Raw genomic sequence first — 20,212 nt, 5'->3', positions numbered from 1 at the left:
GCTTTTGTTTTACCCTTGCAGGGAAAAGTGGTAGGTGTCACATGGAAAAAGGCAATCAAGCAGTTAATGCTCTGGGTTTGTCTCCATTGAGTTCCGAAACAAAGTGCATATCGAGTAAATATCGAGTTACGTATAATTTAGAATAGATGTGTAAATGGGTAATGTGTATCGAAACAAACCAAACTCAGTAACTTCGTTAAAGATGTGCAAGCGTCCACGATGAAATCCCCATTATGAACTGTTACATAGCCGAAAAAACCTCATGTTTAAACATAAATTTTCCTACAGCGTAAGCCAAAATATTTTTACGGCTTCCTGCTAAGACTAGATTCAACAGAAACGCGCAGGGAATGTTGTTGGATGGTGAAGGTCTGAAAAGTGGCAGAATTACATCAACGCGAGCCGGGAATGTTTTGACTGTGGTTCTCGTCACAAAATCAATTGCTCAGCGGCCGAGGGAAAGACAGAAATGAACTTCAGTCCAATTAATTAATAATTAATAATTAATCAAAATATTTGCCAGATAACTTGGCCAATAGCTGGGCAAATGGGATGAGTCATGTTTGGGGGATTAACGACAACGTTGCGGAATCGGGGAGATTAGCGCATTATTTTCCACTGCTGCAGGACCCTTGAGCTACCTGGCTAACAGATTTAAAAGACCAAAGAGAAGACAAACAATGGGGCTGCAGGATAATGGAGCAAAACCATCCGCCTCCTTGGCCACTTTAGTGGCATTAATGTCAGCCTTGCCTCAAGCCGAACAAAGGAAATAAAGCACTGACATTGACAGACTTAGCAAATGTTGACATGACTCTCTCTGGATCCCTCGAGCTGCGCCATTCGCATTTGCATTTTCATCTGCATCTTTGGGCTTGTCAACTACTATATTCCCCGCATCTGTAATTGCAATTTGTACAGACCGAAGGGGGTTGGGGTGATTGTTTGAGCCATGCACAAATGGATTAAGCAATAACAAAAGCGCATTACAAGTGGACTTAATTGCAGGCTTAGTTTGCAGCTCTGCTCGGCAAATTACTTATACGCCGTGTTTGCCCTGCGGCTGTGTGTCTACCTGTGGGCGAGTGTTGCCCAGGCAGAGAGCAGGTTAGTTAGTTATGCGTTGCCAGCTCTGGGAATTATCCATGGGTATCAGCATGGGCCACAAGACTTCAAGGTAAGACAGCCGAGGCTAACAACTAACTTATGGGAAATAAATGGAGAAAGTACTTGACATGTTGAACTTAGGAGCTTAAATATACGGGATATACGCGGAACAACTCATTCAAATTGGTGCCTAAAAATTCCGTTTATACTTTGATGTGCATTAAAAACCTTTTTATACCCTTGCAGAGGGTATTATAATTTTGGTCAAAAGTGTGCAACGCAGTGAAGGAGGCATCTCCGACCCTATTAAGTATATATATTCTTGATCAGGATCACCTCCTGAGTTGATATAGCCATGTCCGTCTGTCCGTCTGTCCGTCTGTCTGTTTCTACGCAAACTAGTCTCTCAGTTTTAAAGCTATCGAATTGAAACTTTGCACACACCCTTCTTTCCTTTGCACGCAGTATATAAGTCGGAACGGCCGGGATCGGCCGTTATCCTATAGCTGCCATATAACTGATTGATCGGAAATGCCATAACTTTCGTTTTTGTAAAGTTAGAAAGTTGGGATTTTCTATGGGTTTTATATTTGGCCAATCAATCCGACCTACCAAATTTCATAAGGATCGGCCGACTATAGCCTATAGCTGCCATATAACTGATTGATCGGAAATGCCATAACTTTGGTGTTTGTAAAGTTACAAAGTTGGGATTTTCTATGGGTTTTATATTTGGCCAAGCAATCCGACCTACCAAATTTCATTAGGATCGGCCGACTATATCCTATAGCTGCCATATAACTGATTGATCGGAAATGCCATAACTTTAGTGTTTGTTAAGTTAGGAAGTTGGGATTTTCTATGGGTTTTATTTTTGCCCAATCAATCCGACGTACTAAATTTCATAAGAATCGGCCGACTATATCCTATAGCTGCCATATAACTGATTGATCGGAAATGCCATAACTTTCGTTTTTGTAAAGTTAGAAAGTTGGGATTTTCTATGGGTTTTATATTTGGCCAATCAATCCGACCTACCAAATTTCATAAGGATCGGCCGACTATAGCCTATAGCTGCCATATAACTGATTGATCGGAAATGCCATAACTTTGGTGTTTGTAAAGTTACAAAGTTGGGATTTTCTATGGGTTTTATATTTGGCCAAGCAATCCGACCTACCAAATTTCATTAGGATCGGCCGACTATATCCTATAGCTGCCATATAACTGATTGATCGGAAATGCCATAACTTTGGTGTTTGTAAAGTTAGAAAGTTGGGATTTTCTACAGGGGTTATATTGGGCCAATCAATCCGACCTACCAAATTTCAAAAGGATCGGCCGACTATATCCTATAGCTGCCATATAACTGAACGATTGGAAATGCCATAACTTTGGTGTTTTTAAAGTTAGGAAGTTTGGATTTTTTATGAGTATTAAGAATGCATCATAGGAATAATTTTGGAGAATATAATTATAGAGTATTCTGCAAGGGTATATCAACTTCGGCTCCGCCCGAAGTTAGCTTTCCTTTCTTGTTTAATATAATTTCAAAATAGAAAAACTGCTCTAATATTAATACGTTATCATAATTACAAATGTTAAATAAAAAAACCTTTTTACAGCATGATTTAACTTAATGGTATTAAAAGTATTAACCTTTATTTTAATTTAATTAAATTGAAAAAATATTTAAAACAGCAAAATAAAACTGCTTTAACCCCAAGCCCGGTACTATTACTATTGAGGAACACGTTTCGTAACCCAGAACTTTAAAGTTTATTAAGGCTGGAACCCTGAAAGTCATAATTATCTTGGCTATAGTGCTAAAGTCATCTTCTGTGGAGGAATCATATTTTTGGAATTTCACAAAAAAAGTAATGAAGCAGTCTTGTTTTACATTTATTATTAAACAAAACACAAATATTTTTTATTTCAACATTAACTTTCAAAGTTATTAACAAAGAACTGAAAAAGGTACTGAAAAAAAAAAGACCTAAAGAAAACCGTGCACTTTGTTTGGAACTTGCAAAAAAAATATGCGAGAAAAACAGATCACAAACAAGATAATGCGTTCTGGAGAAAGGGTATATTTACGGAAGAGTCCAAATATAAAATATCATAAAAACAAGAAAGGAAAGCTAACTTCGGGCGGAGCCGAAGTTGATATACCCTTGCAGAATATTCTATAAATTATATTCTCCAAAATTATTCATATGATGCATTCTTAATACTTAAAAAAAGTCCCAACTTCCTAACTTTAAAAACAACAAAGTTATGTCATTTCCAATCGTCCAGTTATATGGCAGCTATAAGATATAGTCGGCCGATCCTTATGAAATTTGGTAGGTCGGATTGATTAACCAAATATAAAATCCATAGAAGATCCCAGCCTCCTAACTTTACAAACACCAATGTTATGGCATTTCCGATCAATCAGTTATATGGCAGCTATAAGATATAGTCGGCCGATCCTTATGAAATTTGGTAGGTCGGATTGATTAACCAAATATAAAATCCATAGAAGATCCCAGCCTCCTAACTTTACAAACACCAATGTTATGGCATTTCCGATCAATCAGTTATATGGCAGCTATAGGATATAGTCGTCCGATCCTTATGAAATTTGGGAGGTCGGATTTATTAGCCAAAAATAAAACCCATAGAAAATCCCAACTTTCTAACTTTAAAAACACCAAAGATATGGCATTTCCGATCGTTCAGTTATATGGCAGCTATATGATATAGTGGCCCGATCCGGCTCGTTCCGACTTATATACTACCTGCAATAGAAAGACAACTTTTGGGAAAGTTTCAAGCAGATAGCTTTAAAACTGAGGGACTAGTTTGCGTAGAAACGGACGGACGGACATACGGACAGACGGACGGACAGACGGACAGACGGACATGGCTAGATCGACTCTCCTGGTGATGCTGATCAAGAATATATATACTTTATAGGGTCGGAAATGTCTCCTTCACTGCGTTGCAAACTTTTGACTGAAATTATAATACCCTCTGCAAGGGTATAATAACCTTTTTCCAGAACCTATTTTCATTGTTTATGTTCGCTTATGAGAGGCTACTTGCGAGGAGTTTTGCTGTGGAATCCTTTATTGTTAAGACTCCAATTATCTTATGGGCCGAATTTGCAGCACTTAGTTGGAGATTTGGCTTAATGTACTGCGGATGAACCTATGGACAAGCTTCTCAAAGGAGCACAAATTTTCAAAGTTTTATAAAAATTGCTTATACCATCCCTTTGCCTTATTGAATAATTTAGCTAATTCTTGAATGATGACATTAAGACTGATGACCTAAGATATTAGGTTTTTTATAACCAATTTTCTCAGAGCCACAGGAATTTACTTTTAAGGAGACATTTTGGGATTATTACATTAATAGAATACAATAAAATACAATTGTTAATAGCATCATTATTTTTCTTGTAAAAGCTATTGGACTGGTTAAATTCCAAAATAGGGGTCGTAAGTAGACTTTACACAGTGGCGGGCTGTTGCCTTTTAATTATATTATCTACATATAATAATAAAGAACATTAAAATGTCAGAAATTTAAAATATTTACCAATTCTTAAGGTTTTTTTTTATATAATTGATCAACTTTAAATGTAATCAGGATAAGTTTGTGGACTATTTGTACATAGTCGCTAAAAGTCAGGTAATCATCAGAATAGTTATACTTTTATATTCAATTAAAACACCACGTTTGTTAAGATAATTAGCTTTTAGACATCTGTCAACTTCTATCCAAGCATTAACATTCCTGCTTTCACGTACCCACAACCAGGGCTCCTGCAGAGTCAACCATTTATCAACGTTTTAATTAACATACGCGGCAGGCACTAAAAATAAATTTCAGCTGGAGCGTAAAATATTACATGGGGATGGATCAAACTGGTGGTGGCAGGAGGATGGAGTTCAAAATTGTACTGTCCAAGCACAGGCCACGTGCGACGCAATTAAAACGACAACGATTTCAATTTAAGGTGCGATCTGTGAATGGGTTCAACAATGGGTCATTACGGTTGAGCCCCTTGGCCGAATAAGACGAATATCAAAAGTGAAAACAGAATTATGGCTACTTACAAACACAACAAAAAAATTTAATATTAAACTAAATTTAAATAGCCAACATAAGGCATAAGGCATAAGGTTGAAAATCAGAAAAAATTTGTAGTTTTTGTTAAAAGATAATCCAAAAGAACTATTTTTCGAAAAATGTATGGTTACTATTTGCAAAAAGAATTAGTAATAATTTTTTTTAAATAAAAATAAAACACTAAATTTTATTTTAAATCTATTGCTTTTTCCGTTATCTTTTTTATCCTTAACCGTTATTCTGAGTGAAAAATAAGGTAATATTTAATAAAAGGGTTTTATTATACCCTTGCAGAGGGTATTATAATTTTGGTCAAAAGTGTGCAACGCAGTGAAGGAGGCATCTCCGACCCTATAAAGTATATATATTCTTGATCAGGATCACCTCCTGAGTTGATATAGCCATGTCCGTCTGTCCGTCTGTCTGTCCGTCTGTCTGTCCGTCTGTCCGTCTGTCTGTTTCTACGCAAACTAGTCTCTCAGTTTTAAAGCTATCGAATTGAAACTTTGCACACACCCTTCTTTCCTTTGCACGCAGTATATAAGTCGGAACGGCCGGGATCGGCCGTTATCCTATAGCTGCCATATAACTGATTGATCGGAAATGCCATAACTCTGCTGTTTGTCAAGTTAGGAAGTTGGGACTCTCTATGGTTATTATATTTGGCCAATCAATCCGACGTACCAAATTTCATAGGGATCGGCCGACTATATCCTATAGCTGCCATATAACTGAACGATTCGAAATGCCACAACTTTGGTGTTTTTAAAGTTAGGAAGTTTGGATTTTTTATGAGTATTAAGAATGCATCATAGGAATAATTTTGGAGAATATTATTATAGAGAGTTCTGCAAGGGTATATCAACTTCGGCTCCGCCCGAAGTTAGCTTTCCTTTCTTGTTAAAATGCAAGTAGACAGGTGAAACAAAAGGTATTTAAAGTAGGAGTAAGTGTAAGGGAGAGCTTCAAAGAACGCAATTCTCACAGGAAGTGAAAGTCATGCGGGTTCTGCGGCTGTTAATGTGTCTTCCCCAAAAAGTTTAAAGCAATTTCGGAATTTCACAGAACTTATGCGCAATTGGCACGCGAATGGAAGCCACAAAAGAAGCCAAGAAACATGAGTCTCACGCACACACACAACCTATCCACCAGGAGCGTTTCCGCCTTGGAAAAAGTTCTGCTTCCTCTCCTTTTTTTACTGAATGAAAATGGCGCAGCCAGCGAAAAGCTGTATTCTCTCCCACGCCTTTCATATCTCCCTCTCTCTCACTCTCGCTGGGAGCTCTCTCGCTTGCTCCTGCTGGGAAAATATGAAAAATGCTGGAAAAACAAAACCTTGTCAAGGACAAAGCACGCGACACGGCCAGAAAACAGCTGAGCTGCAGTTTGTTGTTGTTAGCGCTCTCTTTTCTCTCTCTCTCTTTTCTTCCGCCAAGCCCCCCACCCTCACGTTTTGTACTAAAATTAAATGTAAGAGCTGCGCATGTTGTTAACTTAACAGGTTTTCCCTAGGCTGTTAACAGGTCCGGGTTTTCCACTGCTTCTGCTGCCAACCTGCTCATGTCCATTGAATTGATTATCGAATTTCGCCGACAAACAAATACAGTGCACTCTGACTACGAGTTCCTGCCTTCAGAAAGAATTTTTTAAGTTACTTTCTGATGTTAGGGTAAATAAGAGGAGGAAGCGCTTAGTTCCACCGCTTCCCTAGTCGAAAGTCGTTTTTTCCAATAATTTATTTTACTGAACTTCGCTTTAAGTGAACTTATTTCTAATTTTAAACAATGGACGGGAAACACAACCAAGTGTTATTTTTTAAGTATTGTGCATAATATTTGAAACTCACACAGAAATGTTTTCTACATACCTTTCTCGATTTCCTCTAAAGCAACCACTGCGTAAATAGTCCTAAGAATCCACCAAAAACTGTTTGTCCAGACTCCTATTCTTAAATGTGTCTGATTTCATAGGAACATATGCTTAATGTACATTATACACCGCCATGTGGCAATCCACTGGGCGGTTCCCTTTCCATTTTTTTATTTATCAGTCTATGGACACAATATATATTTTAAGAAGGATGCTTAAAATCAAAAGATTGTGCTTCTAAAACTGTCGAAATTTCTATAATTCAATGTTGTGGTCCGTGTTCCGGTATCTGTTTTGGTGCCGGTAGCATTTCTAATCCTTGCCTTGATCCAAATCTTGAATTTTGTCCTGGTGTCGTTGCCATTTCTGGTCCTTACCTTTTTGCATGTATCTAGCAGAGATTACAACATATTAACATTATGCTTTTGTTTAGTTTGACAAAAGAGTTTCGATATGTTCCCAATATTTCCAATTGCAAATCAAATATTTCGATAGGCTAAACGGGAAGTTATAGCCACATTTGAGCAATTAGAGGGGTGGTCAGAAGGGCGCGAGACTTCTTTTCCGGACTTTTCACGGGTACTTCGGGATTGGCCGCATGCTCCTGACACGATCCACCCGAACAGGGTGCTTTGAGCGACAGGCAGTTGTCGCTTGTAATTTTAGGAACCCGGACAGGATCTCGTTCGATAAACGTCAAATCGCAACACCAGGGAGATCGTCGCTTGACGATGGAATTTGAAAATTTAGCCGGAACATCATCGCTCAAAACACGCATTAGGGTGTGTATCTGCAAATTTGGCTGACCTTCAGCCCCATGTCGAGAATGAAATTGCCAGTCTTTGAACGAACATTTTCGTTGACAACGCCTGTCGTTGAAAGCCAAAATGGAGCGGCCAAGTGCACGGGTCGATCATGGCACCGGTCTTAAAAGTGGTGGATCCAATGTCGAGCAGCACTATAGCCGCCTGGAAGAAATGAATACTCCGATGCTGCAGCAGGGACACTACGGATTTAGCCGAAGTGGAGGCCTATGTAATGTTGACGGGATCGACGACGTGACGAAATGAAGACGTGTTCTCGTGGATGTGAAGCAGAGTGTGATGGTCTTGTCCACGTTTTTTGAACGCATTATAACTTAACATTTTGAATGACCCTTATTTCAGTGGCACACAATCGCCAAAGTACATAATAATTATTATAAGTACATAATCAATTACTTGCCTCTCGATTGCTTCTCTTTAGATTCCATGGTTAAAAGTGCATTGGCATTTTATTTCAATTACTTATTTTCCTACATTGATTAAGCAATCGAAACCGGACCTCTAAATTACCAATAAATGCAAAAATCTCCCGGTGTACTACTTGTAAACATAACAAAAATTTAAAATCAATTATTTTCAGTCCTCGACAGTCCTCATGATGCTGATCAATAGTTTATATACATAATTCTTATAGGGTCAAAATACTTTCTTTTCTGCGTAAAAAACCAAACTTCTGTAGTAATACAATACAATACAATATTATAAAAAACATCTACTAGCGCATTGAGAAAGTCAAAACGATCTACAACATAAATCATTTCTGATATACAATTTTGTGTAACAAAACAATTATATTTTCAGGTGAGCAATACAATTTTACTACATTTTTGAACACTGCCTGGGAAAACGTCTAAATAAATGAGAAAACAAGAAAGGCAAGCTAACTTCGGGCGGAGCCGAAGTTGATATACCCTTGCAGAATACTCTGTAAATTATATTCTCCAAAATTATTCATATGATGCATTCTTAATACTCATAAAAAATCCCAACATCCTAACTTTAAAAACACCAAAGTTATAGCATTTCCAATCGTTCAGTTATATGGCAGCTATAAGATATAGTCGGCCGATCCTTATGAACTTTGGTAGGTCGGATTGATTGGCCAAAAATAAAACCCATAGAAAATCCCAACTTCCTAACTTAACAAACACCAAAGTTATGGCATTTCAGATCAATCAGTTATATGGCGGCTATAGGATATAGTCGGCCGATCCTTATGAAATTTGGTAGGTCGGATTGATTGACCAAATATAAAACCGATAGAAAATCCCAACTTCCTAACTTTACAAACACCAAAGTTATGGCATTTCCGATCAATCAGTTATATGGCAGCTATAAGATATAGTCGGCCGATCCTTATGAAATTTGGTAGGTCGGATTGATTGGCCAAATATAGGGCCCATAGAAAATTCCAACTTCCTAACTTTACAAACACCAAAGTTATGGCATTTCCGATCAATCAGTTATATGGCAGCTATAGGATATAGTCGGCCGATCCCGGCCGTTCCGACTTATATACTGCGTGCAAAGGAAAGAAGGCTGTGTGCAAAGTTTCAACTCGATAGCTTTAAAACTGAGAGACTAGTTTGCGTAGAAACAGACAGACGGACAGACGGACAGACGGACAGACGGACAGACGGACAGACGGACAGACGGACATGGCTATATCAACTCAGGAGGTGATCCTGATCAAGAATATATATACTTTATAGGGTCGGAGATGTCTCCTTCACTGCGTTGCACACTTTTGACCAAAATTATAATACCCTCTGCAAGGGTATAATGAGAATTTTAAAAAGTGTTTGTTAAAAAAATTTGCAACAATATCTTTAAAATTTATTTTTGATTTTGTTGAAGACGAGGAGATCAGCTCATTTTAAACTCGTTAAGAAGTATGTTTGTTAAATTATTTTTAGGAGAATATAAATAATTAAATAGAATTCATAAGAATATATTCTAGACCGGCGAGCGTATTTAAACTCCGGCTTCCTGAAGCTTCTTTTTTTTAAGGTTTTTATTATTTGTATTTACTGTTTTTTCTGAGAAAACAAGTTAGGCACTATAATTGAGCGGAATTTTAGAGGCAGCCAGGCGTAGAAGTTCTGAAGTCATCGTAGCAGGAGCATAATTTCTCTACATACAATGTCAACAAACTTTTTATTAGCTTTGACATTTTGGCAAAATTTAATGGCCCTCCCGCCCGTTTATGCATGGCAAAGGCAAATTTGTCCATGTGTAGTATAAAGTATACATTTGCTGGTAGGTTTTATGAGCAACAACTTTTGGGTCTAGCTTGGCAAGTCGGAGAAACCTGAAGAGAATTAAATTAAGTCAAAAGGCTCCATGGCTTTGACTCCATAATTTGGGACAACTATAGGACATAACAAGAAAGGAAAGCTAACTTCGGGCGGAGCCGAAGTTGAAATACCCTTGCAGAATATTCTGCAAATTATATTCTCCAAAATTATTCATATGATGCATTCTTAATACTCATAAAAAATCCCAACTTCCTAACTTTAAAAACACCAAAGTTATGGCATTTCCGATCAATCAGTTATATAGCAGCTATAGGATATAGTCGGCCGATCCTTATGAAATTTGGTACGTCGTATTGATTGGCCAAATATAAAACCCATAGAAAGTCCCAACTTCCTAACTTAACAAACAGCAGAGTTATGGCATTTCCGATTAATCAGTTATATGGCAGCTATAGGATATAGTCGGCCGATCCTTATGAAATTTGGTACGTCGTATTGATTGGCCAAATGTAAAACCCATAGAAAGTCCCAACTTCCTAACTTAACAAACAGCAGAGTTATGGCATTTCCGATTAATCAGTTATATGGCAGCTATAGGATATAGTCGGCCGATCCCGGCCGTTCCGACTTATATACTGCGTGCAAAGGAAAGAAGGGTGTGTGCAAAGTTTGAATTCGATATCTTTAAAACTGAGAGACTAGTTCGCGTAGAAACAGACAGACGGACAGACAGACGGACAGACGGACAGACGGACAGACGGACAGACGGACATGGCTATATCAACTCAGGAGGTGATCCTGATCAAGAATATATATACTTTATAGGGTCGGAGATGTCTCCTTCACTGCGTTGCACACTTTTGACCAAAATTATAATACCCTCTGCAAGGGTATAAAAATTAAATATTTATGGGTTGAAAAACTTTTATCGCATGGCATTTATAGAAACGGATTGATGTAGGCAAACAAAAATATTAGAAACAGGGAAAAACTAACTCTTGACTCGAAGTCTCTTTCATTTCCATTTTGCCAAACCTCTTGGCTTTATTTAATGCCTTTCCATATCAATCAAATCAAGTCGCATCGTATAATCTTCACTAAGTGCAAATCTGTTGGCGTTGCAAATGTCTTTCAATTTCATTTAATGTGCAAGTGGAAACCACAAGCAAACATAAAAACCACTGTATTACAATTTGAAGCTCTTTTGTCCATCAGCTCTACTTTATATACATAAATTTGAATTGACAACTTAAAGGAAGTCAAAAAAAAGAGATTTAAATGGAGCTAACCCGTGAGTCTAAGGAAATAAGAAAAGGTAATGAAATATTTGCAATCACTTTCTTAAAATTGTCCAAAAAAAGAATGAAAGTATATGAAGTAACCAACTATTTTAAAAGACGACAATTTCTTAAACTTAGATCTCATAAACGAATAATACAAATCTTGTTTGTCGTTTATATATTAACTTCGATGAAGAATAATTAAAATTGTTTGAATAGTGCAAAGGTCAGTAAAAACATGAAAGGAACCTAAGCAAAGCTGAAGTTTATATTCTGTTGTATTATGTATTATTATTATGTATTTTTATATTCTGTTGTAAAACTCTATAGTTCTATAAAACACTATGTAAATTATAAAACAAGAAAGGAAAGCTAACTTCGGGCGGAGCCGAAGTTGATATACCCTTGCAGAATATTCTGTAAGTTATGGCATTTCCAATCGATCAGTTATATGGCAGCTATAGGATATAGTCGGCTGATCCGTTCCGACTTATATACTGCGTGCAAAGGGAAGAAGGGTGTGTGCAAAGTTTCAATTCGATATCTTTTAAACTGAGAGACTAGTTTGCGTAGAAACAGACAGACGGACAGACAGACGGACATGCTTATATCAACTCAGGAGGTGATCCTGATAAAGAATATATATACTTTATAGGGTCGGAGATGTCTCCTTTACTGCGTTGCACACTTTTGATTTATAATACCCTCTGCAAGGGTATAAAAACAACGATATGAGCAAACGAAGTCGATTTCGCAATTATCCCAGTATCTTTATGAAAGCCTTTTGGTTTGTTAAAAAAAAACCATTTCTAAAGAATTTTCGTTCGTAAGAATATGGGATCAGATACGTCTCCTTTACTGCGTTGAAATCTTTTCATAACCCTCTGCAAGGGTATACAAAATTAAATTTTAGCTTACTAATCGAACTGATTTCTTATTATATAACTGAACGATCGGAAATGCCATAACTTTGGTGTTTGTAAAGTTAGGAAGTTGGGATTTTTTATGAGCATTAAGAATGCATCATATGAATAGTTTTGGAGAATATAACTTACAGAATATTCTGCAAGGGTATATCAACTCGACTCTAAATATCTTAGATTTTTCAAAAGTGCTACAAGGTAAGGCGATGGTAATGCGATGGCGATGCAATGGCCACAACTGAAGCGGCACTCGAGCTAAAGTCCTTCCATTTTGTCCCCGTCCCTCTCAAAGCCTCTCCGGCTGAATGATGATGCCTGACCAGAAAATGGCTAAAATACTTCAAGCTGAAGTCCGGGAGCTGTGAAAGCGGCAACAAGAACAATGGGCAGGACGAAAGCCAAAAACAATAAACAGGGAAACAAATGAACGGCGGCATCGCAGCAGCGAAAAAGTGTCCTGGAAATGACGGCGACTTTGTCTTTGTCGGCGTGGGTGGTCAACAAAGCCGCTCGAAAAAAACACGCTTAGACGCAGAAGGAATATACGTAATAACAATGGGACCACACAAAATGTGCAGTGGAAAGAGGCAAGTAGAAATCGCACATAAAAAATATTATTACAATGTTGGCTGTGTATCGCAATCGTATACCTGATAGCTGTATACGATAAACTGATATAAAATCCTGAAGATCATATTTTCTTCACACAAAGGGATTGCTCAGCTACGAGTCTTACGACGCATGCGAGCTATAACACCCAACTCCTTTCAGCTGCATATTGGAGTTGAGCCTTTTGATCAAGATGAACAAGTTAGTGATTTCGACGCTAAATAACCGGGTATATAATGTAATATTCTATAAGTCGACTATTTATTGATCGTTATGCTTATATGATTCAAAACAATTAAGTTATGAAGATTTTTTCAATACCTTTTTGATCTTTCTTAAAGCAGGTGTATACATTTAAAAATGTATATTTAAACTCGTTAATCCAGAGTTACATATATACATGTACATATGTATATTTTATAATCAGATTTAAAACTTGTAATCATTGCATTTAATATATTTTTTTACGTATATATTTTTAACTGAACAATTTACATAAACTTAATACTCCGAGCTTAGAGGTGTTTTATAAAAAATTACATGTAGTCTTATCTTATCTTATCTTTTTTTACATTACTTAAAAGTAATAATTTAGATTTAAAATGTAAGACTAAACCTTTAGGTAGTTTTAGCATCTCACTATTGAGGGACTATGTTAAAACTATTGTCACAAAGACCTTTCTGCATAAGACGTATTAGCATTCTTTTTATTCCTTTCTTGCCATTGACAGATGATAATCATTGAGCACGTCTGTTCGCATATACCACACAAATTTGCCCTGTCTGAGGAACCTTCGGAGCCTTCAACAAATCAATCAAACTCTTTTGGGATACAATTTCCCTTTTAACAATAAGATATTCAATCCGGGGCCTCAACAAGATGATATTGCCCATTTCAGGTCACAAAGGTGGCAAGAAAATGAGCCAGCACTGTCGAAAAGGAGATGCGGAGAGGAAAGTGGGAGTGGCAGGCAGCTGACAGGCGAAAAACGGCACAAAAAGTGAGAATAACGAGCAACTGCGTGGGTGCCAGCACAAAGGAAAGAGCAATGAAAAGAGGAAATCGGAGAGAGGGCCGAAAAGAAATTAACAAAGTTGGGGCACAAAACAAAACGCAAAATGCCAAGTGTGCGGTTATTAAATTTTGCAAGCAATTGAGTTGACCAGAAGAAAATGGGAGATGGCGATGGGTGAGAGTGCTCCGATAATCGATAAATGTTGTGGAAAATGTAGCGCTGGGAAATTGCTACACATGTTGCAGCTGATGGGGCGAAATTAACTAAAATTGAACAGACGTTGCGATTTAGGTTTCAATGGCGGTCGATTGGTCGAGGTCAGGCCCAGATATACATAGATGGGCTTTTATGAAAGACGGCTATTAAGTTTTAAATATACTAAGCTTAAAAGGAAACTGAAGGTATTTCTTGATGAGTGGTTATTAACCACTAAATAACGGCTATTAAGTTTTAAATATACTGCTAAAAAGCAAACTGAAGGTATTTCTTGATGAGTGGTTATTAAGAACTAGATAACTTAGTAATTAGTTGCTAAATGCATAAAAAAATGGTATTTCTCCCTAAATAAATGTTTGTACATAAAGGTTCGATCATAAAAAATTAAACTTTGTAATCTTTCGCTAAGAACACGTATTTGTCTGTTCAAAAGAAATACTCAATTTAAAAAAAATTACTTTCAAAAATTCTATTTCCACTTACATTGCTTCGACTGGCTGTTGTCTGTTGCTTGGCGGATTTCAAGGTGGATGTTCTTGGCTTCTGATACCGCTTCGTATGCGTATATTTTTTGGTAGTAACTTTCTCGTAATTGACACCGAAACAGCTTTTTGGGTTGAGCCCAATTGACTAAGCACACAAACGATAAATCAAAATCGGGGAGTAGCTTTACTTAAATTTTTTAGCTGCTTTTAATAATATTTTTTAGCTGCTTTTGCTGTTAGTCGCACACACACACACATGAGAACTCTCTCACGCACACGCACACATTCACCGAGATTTATGTAACACACAGCTGAGGGAACGAAAAAACTTTACGAATTGGCCAAAAATACAAAATGGTTTCGCCTTGTTTTATGTTTTTTAAGCTTCACGGGCGGCCATATTTGGTTTATAGAGAGTACCAGAGGTCTTATGTCCCTTTTTGCTTGTGTTTTTTTTATATTTTTAGTTCTCTGTTTTGATTTATATTTGTTGGCCTTTCTGATATAATCGGCAAGGGTTTCTGGTTGCCCAAACTTGCACGCTCAACTGTCCACGATGTACTGTGCCAACGGTATTTACGGCGCTCCAGCTAACAGGGCCGAAATACATGGCCAAGAGAGAGCTAAGGAACTAACGTTAACTCTCTCTTTTTTCCTCTCATTGTATTCATTTTTATTTAGTCCAGCGCTTTCAACAGAACTGGGAGTTTTTTTTATTTTGGATTTCAAAATTAAAAAGAAATTAAGTAAGATTTTATTAATTATCTCAACATTTTGTGCATTAATTAAAGCATTAATTTACAAATTTTATTTTGTTATCAAGTGCCTATTATAAATTTACGGAGTCTCTACAAATATAATACTAAGAAAGCTCTTAAATTCAGTTCCTTAGCACAAAATACAAATACTTATTTTATTTATTTTCACACAAAGGTATTAATTTATTTAAATTAATTTTAGTTTTGCATTTATCTAAAAAAGTACCTTAAGAGGTTATTTTTTTTACTTTTTATACCCTTGCAGAGGGTATTTATAATTCTAAATAATTCGCCTGCATTGATAAGAAATGTAACCTTAATTTTTCCATTTATTTTTTGTACATTTAATTTCCATCACATTTTAAATCTCGTTCCCCGTTTCTGTTTCCTATTTACAGACTCTGTTAAAAAGTATTGCCTACTGTTTGGAAGCGTGTCATGTCGAAAAGGCCTGCTGTGAACTTCAAAACTAACAAATTATTGTTGTTGCTATCAAACTTTCACTATCACGATTCTATAGGTATGCACCATAAATTGAGGGACCTCTCTTCTCGCCTGACTCCTTGAACTTGCTTAACGCGCAGGCGTAGAGAGATGGATTTTTCTTCATGTTTGTGGCGGATGGCAGGCCTTTCTGGCCACTTGGGGGCTTGTTTTCGGTTTTCAATGTTAAGTGCGTAGGAGCCGCCACGAGTGAGAGTGATAGATTGAGAGAAGCAGAGGGCGGGAAAGGGACAGGGACAGAAACAGGAATAGGGAGAGGACCAGGGAGCAACGGGGCGAATGCGCAACGCCAGCGATAACGACAACTGGGAACGTCAACAGAGAGACAGACGGACGAAAAGGGGAAGAGAGAAGGCTCGAGGGACATGTGTAGCAAAGCGTTGTCCACCTGGCTACTTTCACGATGACAAATTACAAAAATAGTCGTTAACAAGAAAGATAGCTAAAGTTGAGTGCCTATACTCGCTATACCGCCTATCTTAAGGCAATGCTTTTGTACATTAGGGCAGTTCGACTGCCCTTGTATGAAAATTTTAAGGTCCTACTCAACAGTTTACTATTCGCTTTCCTGCACTGCCCTACTTGATGAATTTGTTGTGCAAAGAATGCATTTTAGGCTCTACGCATTGCATTTAAAGTACACCACTGTACCTGACATTATGTGTCGTATTAGTAATTTTTACGGAAACAGAACAATGCGCAAAGCATAAGCCCTAAAGGACATTTTTTATTTTCGAACGCTTTATTGCACATCAAAATCTACAATATTAAACTGTAATTGATTTTATACCCTGATTTTACACCCTTGCAGAGGTATTATAATTTCAGTCACAAGTTTGCAACGCAGTGAAGAAAACATTTCCGACCCTATAAGGTATTTATATTCTTGATCAGCAACACCAGGAGAGTCGATCTAGCCATGTCCGGCTGTTCGTCCATCCGTCTGTCCTTCCGTCCGTTTCTACGCAAATTTTTCCGTCAGTTTTAAAGCTGCTTGAAACTATTGCAGGTAGTATATAAGTCGGAACGAGCCGGAGCGGGCGACTATATCGCTATATAATTGTCCCATAGAAACAATAGGAAAAAAAATTTTTTTTAATTTTAACTTTGTTGTTTATGGTAATATTTAAATACTATGGTTTATATTACGGTTTTAATTAAATTAAAAGCAGACATCTACATCATACATATAGCTCCCATAGAAAAATCGAAAAATTAAAAAAATATAAATTAAAAAAAATGTGTTTTGCGGTTTTTTATTTATCAAAATATTCCTTTGAGATATAGTTATTACTTACTATTTCAGAATTACGCTTTTAGTTTTGTCAAAATCGGACAATAGAAACTATAGCAAAGTGCCTCACAAATTCGTCATAGCTTTATTGTTTTTAGTAATATAGGCATAGAAATCGAAATGTAGTCGTTTTATAATAACTGCAAGGGTATAAAAACTTCGACTTGCCAAAGTTTGCTTCCTTTCTTGTTTTTAAAAGAAACATAAAACATAAAACCTTTATTGCTGGCAGCCAACATTTTTTATTTAAACTGATTAATTTTTTTATAAATTAATTATGATGAGTAATTTTCCTGACATTATTTTTGTATGTTTCGACAAAGCAATGCATATTTCGATGAAAATTAGCTAACTAGAAAATAAAGCTTAAAAACCATTTTACATATTTGAACTTGATAAATACACTTAGGGCACGCAAAGATTTGTTAATAACAGAAATTAATTTTGTAATTTAAACATAACTCCATTTTCATTATTTAAATATAAAGTTTAAAATAAAAAGTGTATATATGTATGTACATATTTAGCTTTTTAATCTATTTAAAACGATAAATACAAAATAAACTTCTAACCAATATAAGAAGATACATTTTTGTGGGAATCGTTGGACTCTCTTCGCCATTTGTGCTTCTTTAAAATAAGCAGATGCTTATTGTTCATGTCGTTTTCCTTTCCCACGCATATGTTTTGATATCTTTCCCCAAAGTGCGTGGGCAGTGCAGTAGTAGCGCAGCCGCAGCGTTGGATGACTATCGACAGTCTGACTGCTTCATACTTAATGTATGTATGTGTATGTGTTGTTATATAACCTCATTATTTCTTTGGAACTACCATTTCGCTTTAATTAAAATCAGTTGTTTGCCTTTCTGAATCTTACAAGACTGTACTATATCGGAATAATCCTTTTATGAAGTTAAGAATTTGTTCTGAAAATAATGATAGTTTGGTTTTTTAGTCAAACAAATGCAACTCTTAATGAGGTATAAAAAGATTTTACATTCGACTAAATATATACTACATTTTCTATTGCAGAGGTCCCGATAAGAAAAGCAAAAAGTGTAATATTTGAAATCGGACAATTTTAGTGAATGCGGTTCAAAGATGTAAAAAAGTGCACAAAAAACATTCATCCAAAATTTCAAAAAAAAATTGTGGATTTATTTTTATGTGCTTCGCATTGGGTCTCGAGAAGTTAATTTATAGATTCAATTTAAAATCTATACCAATTTTTGAATAATATATAATTTGTTTGCCAAAAAACAATTAGAAATAATATTAAAACACAGATTAAAATTAATTTGGAACGCAAAATAATAAAGCGAGTGTTGTTATTGTAAGTTACATTTTTATTGCTTGGCTACAACATAGGTCAGGGTGCGCCCGTAAGTATGCAGAGAATTTCGTTTGCTGCTTCGCGTTTTTCAGCCACTCGTGCGTATACACAATGTGCTTTTTATTCGTAAATGTGCGGCAAAGGGGAAAGGCGTTGGGAGGAGCCGCACACTTACACACACCAGCGAACAAACAAACATTGAAACATTCAAACATTTTGTGTCAATCTGTCAGTCACTCAGGTCCTTCACTCTGTTTTTTAACGCTTTGAAAGGTTGCCAGCTCCGCTGCCGATACAAAAGAATCGATACAGGCTAACGGTCGCGAGACTTTTATTCTTTATAGTAGTATGTTTATTATAAACATGTACCTTTATGCATAGAGAAAAATATTTATATTTCCTATTATTGTCATCATTTAAAAGTTAAGGGGTCCAATTAATTTTCCATTAAACCAATTTGGTGTATATTCGTAAAAACATTGTATATCATCTGAATAGGATATCACTGTGAACCAATACTGCCAGGATGCAACACTTAAAAAACTGCACAAATTAGTAAGAAATCGGGAAATATTAAAATAAAAAGAACAACAACTTGACAAAGTTATATTCCAATGACATTTTTTTTAGTTTCTATTTTCATTCTTAGTTTTATTTAAATAAATACATAATACAATTTAATACAATATTTAAATATGCGCACTATTAGCTATTCTCTTGCATTCTGACAAAAGCGGAGGCCATCCAAATCCGTTTCTTTTTAAAGTGAAAATCAGATTCCCTAAATAAAATGTGATTGTCTCTGAAAGGATTTAAGATTTTGTCGTATAGCCCCTCCCTAGAATTCTTCCTCGTGGCGATAAGTTCTGGTTATCAATGGTCACATAGGAAACACAATACAAAAAGGATACAATGAATATAAGGATGTGTCTCTACTCAACAAAAGAAAACCGTCAAAGGGGAGCGTTACGAACAGACATAATCACATGTGTATGTACGTAAATGCTAAGCGAAGAGTGAGTGCGGTGTTAACGCGTTAAACGTGAATCAATAAACGCACAGAACGGATATTATGTACACCTGTTAGATACAATTGATGAAAATTAAACGAAATTAAATTGTATGTTATTTCCGCGTAAGGCAATAATAACGTTTTCATTGAACATACACCCTACCATGAAGACTGTAAAGGATTCGGAGTAAATTAATTTTTTGATTGTATATATTTTTAAATATATTTTTAAAGGAGGATTATTTAAAAAAATGCCTGTTAAAAACGTTTTCCGTTCTTTAATAAGAAAAACAAAATGCTGAGAACAGATTTGATTATCAATTATTTTTAGAGGTAAAGGATATTCTTTTTATTTAAAGTAAGAGATACGAGAAAGTATTTTCGACACCAAGCTTGTTTACTCACGATAAGCTAAGATTGGGCTTTAAGCTGCCAAACTTTATACTTTCTCTCAGCTTAAATTAGAAGGAAACGGTATTTAAATTATATACTTACTCATCCAGATAAAGTGTCCTATTGATATAAACACAGCTATTTGTCTGCCCATAAGGAAATCGAACAAATAGTAAAGATTTAAAGGATCTTTGTAGATAGAGCAATGT

General features: G+C 36.2%; 1 protein-coding gene across 1 annotated transcript in view; it reads right to left on the bottom strand.

Moving 5' to 3' along the window:
- Window positions 1-15,250, bottom strand: part of LOC108041146 (TLD domain-containing protein 2) — a 92,581-nt gene extending 77,331 nt beyond the window's left edge. The window contains exon 1 of the mRNA XM_044457270.1: window positions 14,708-15,250. The gene's annotated coding sequence lies outside the window, so the exon portion shown is untranslated. The remainder of the gene's footprint in view (window positions 1-14,707) is intronic.
- Between the last annotated feature and the right edge of the window lie 4,962 nt (window positions 15,251-20,212).

The sequence above is a fragment of the Drosophila rhopaloa genome, unplaced genomic scaffold, assembly GCF_018152115.1.
Source record: "Drosophila rhopaloa isolate 14029-0021.01 unplaced genomic scaffold, ASM1815211v1 contig_155, whole genome shotgun sequence".
Classification (NCBI taxonomy): domain Eukaryota; kingdom Metazoa; phylum Arthropoda; class Insecta; order Diptera; family Drosophilidae; genus Drosophila; species Drosophila rhopaloa.
This window is presented reverse-complemented; position numbering and strand designations above follow the sequence as displayed.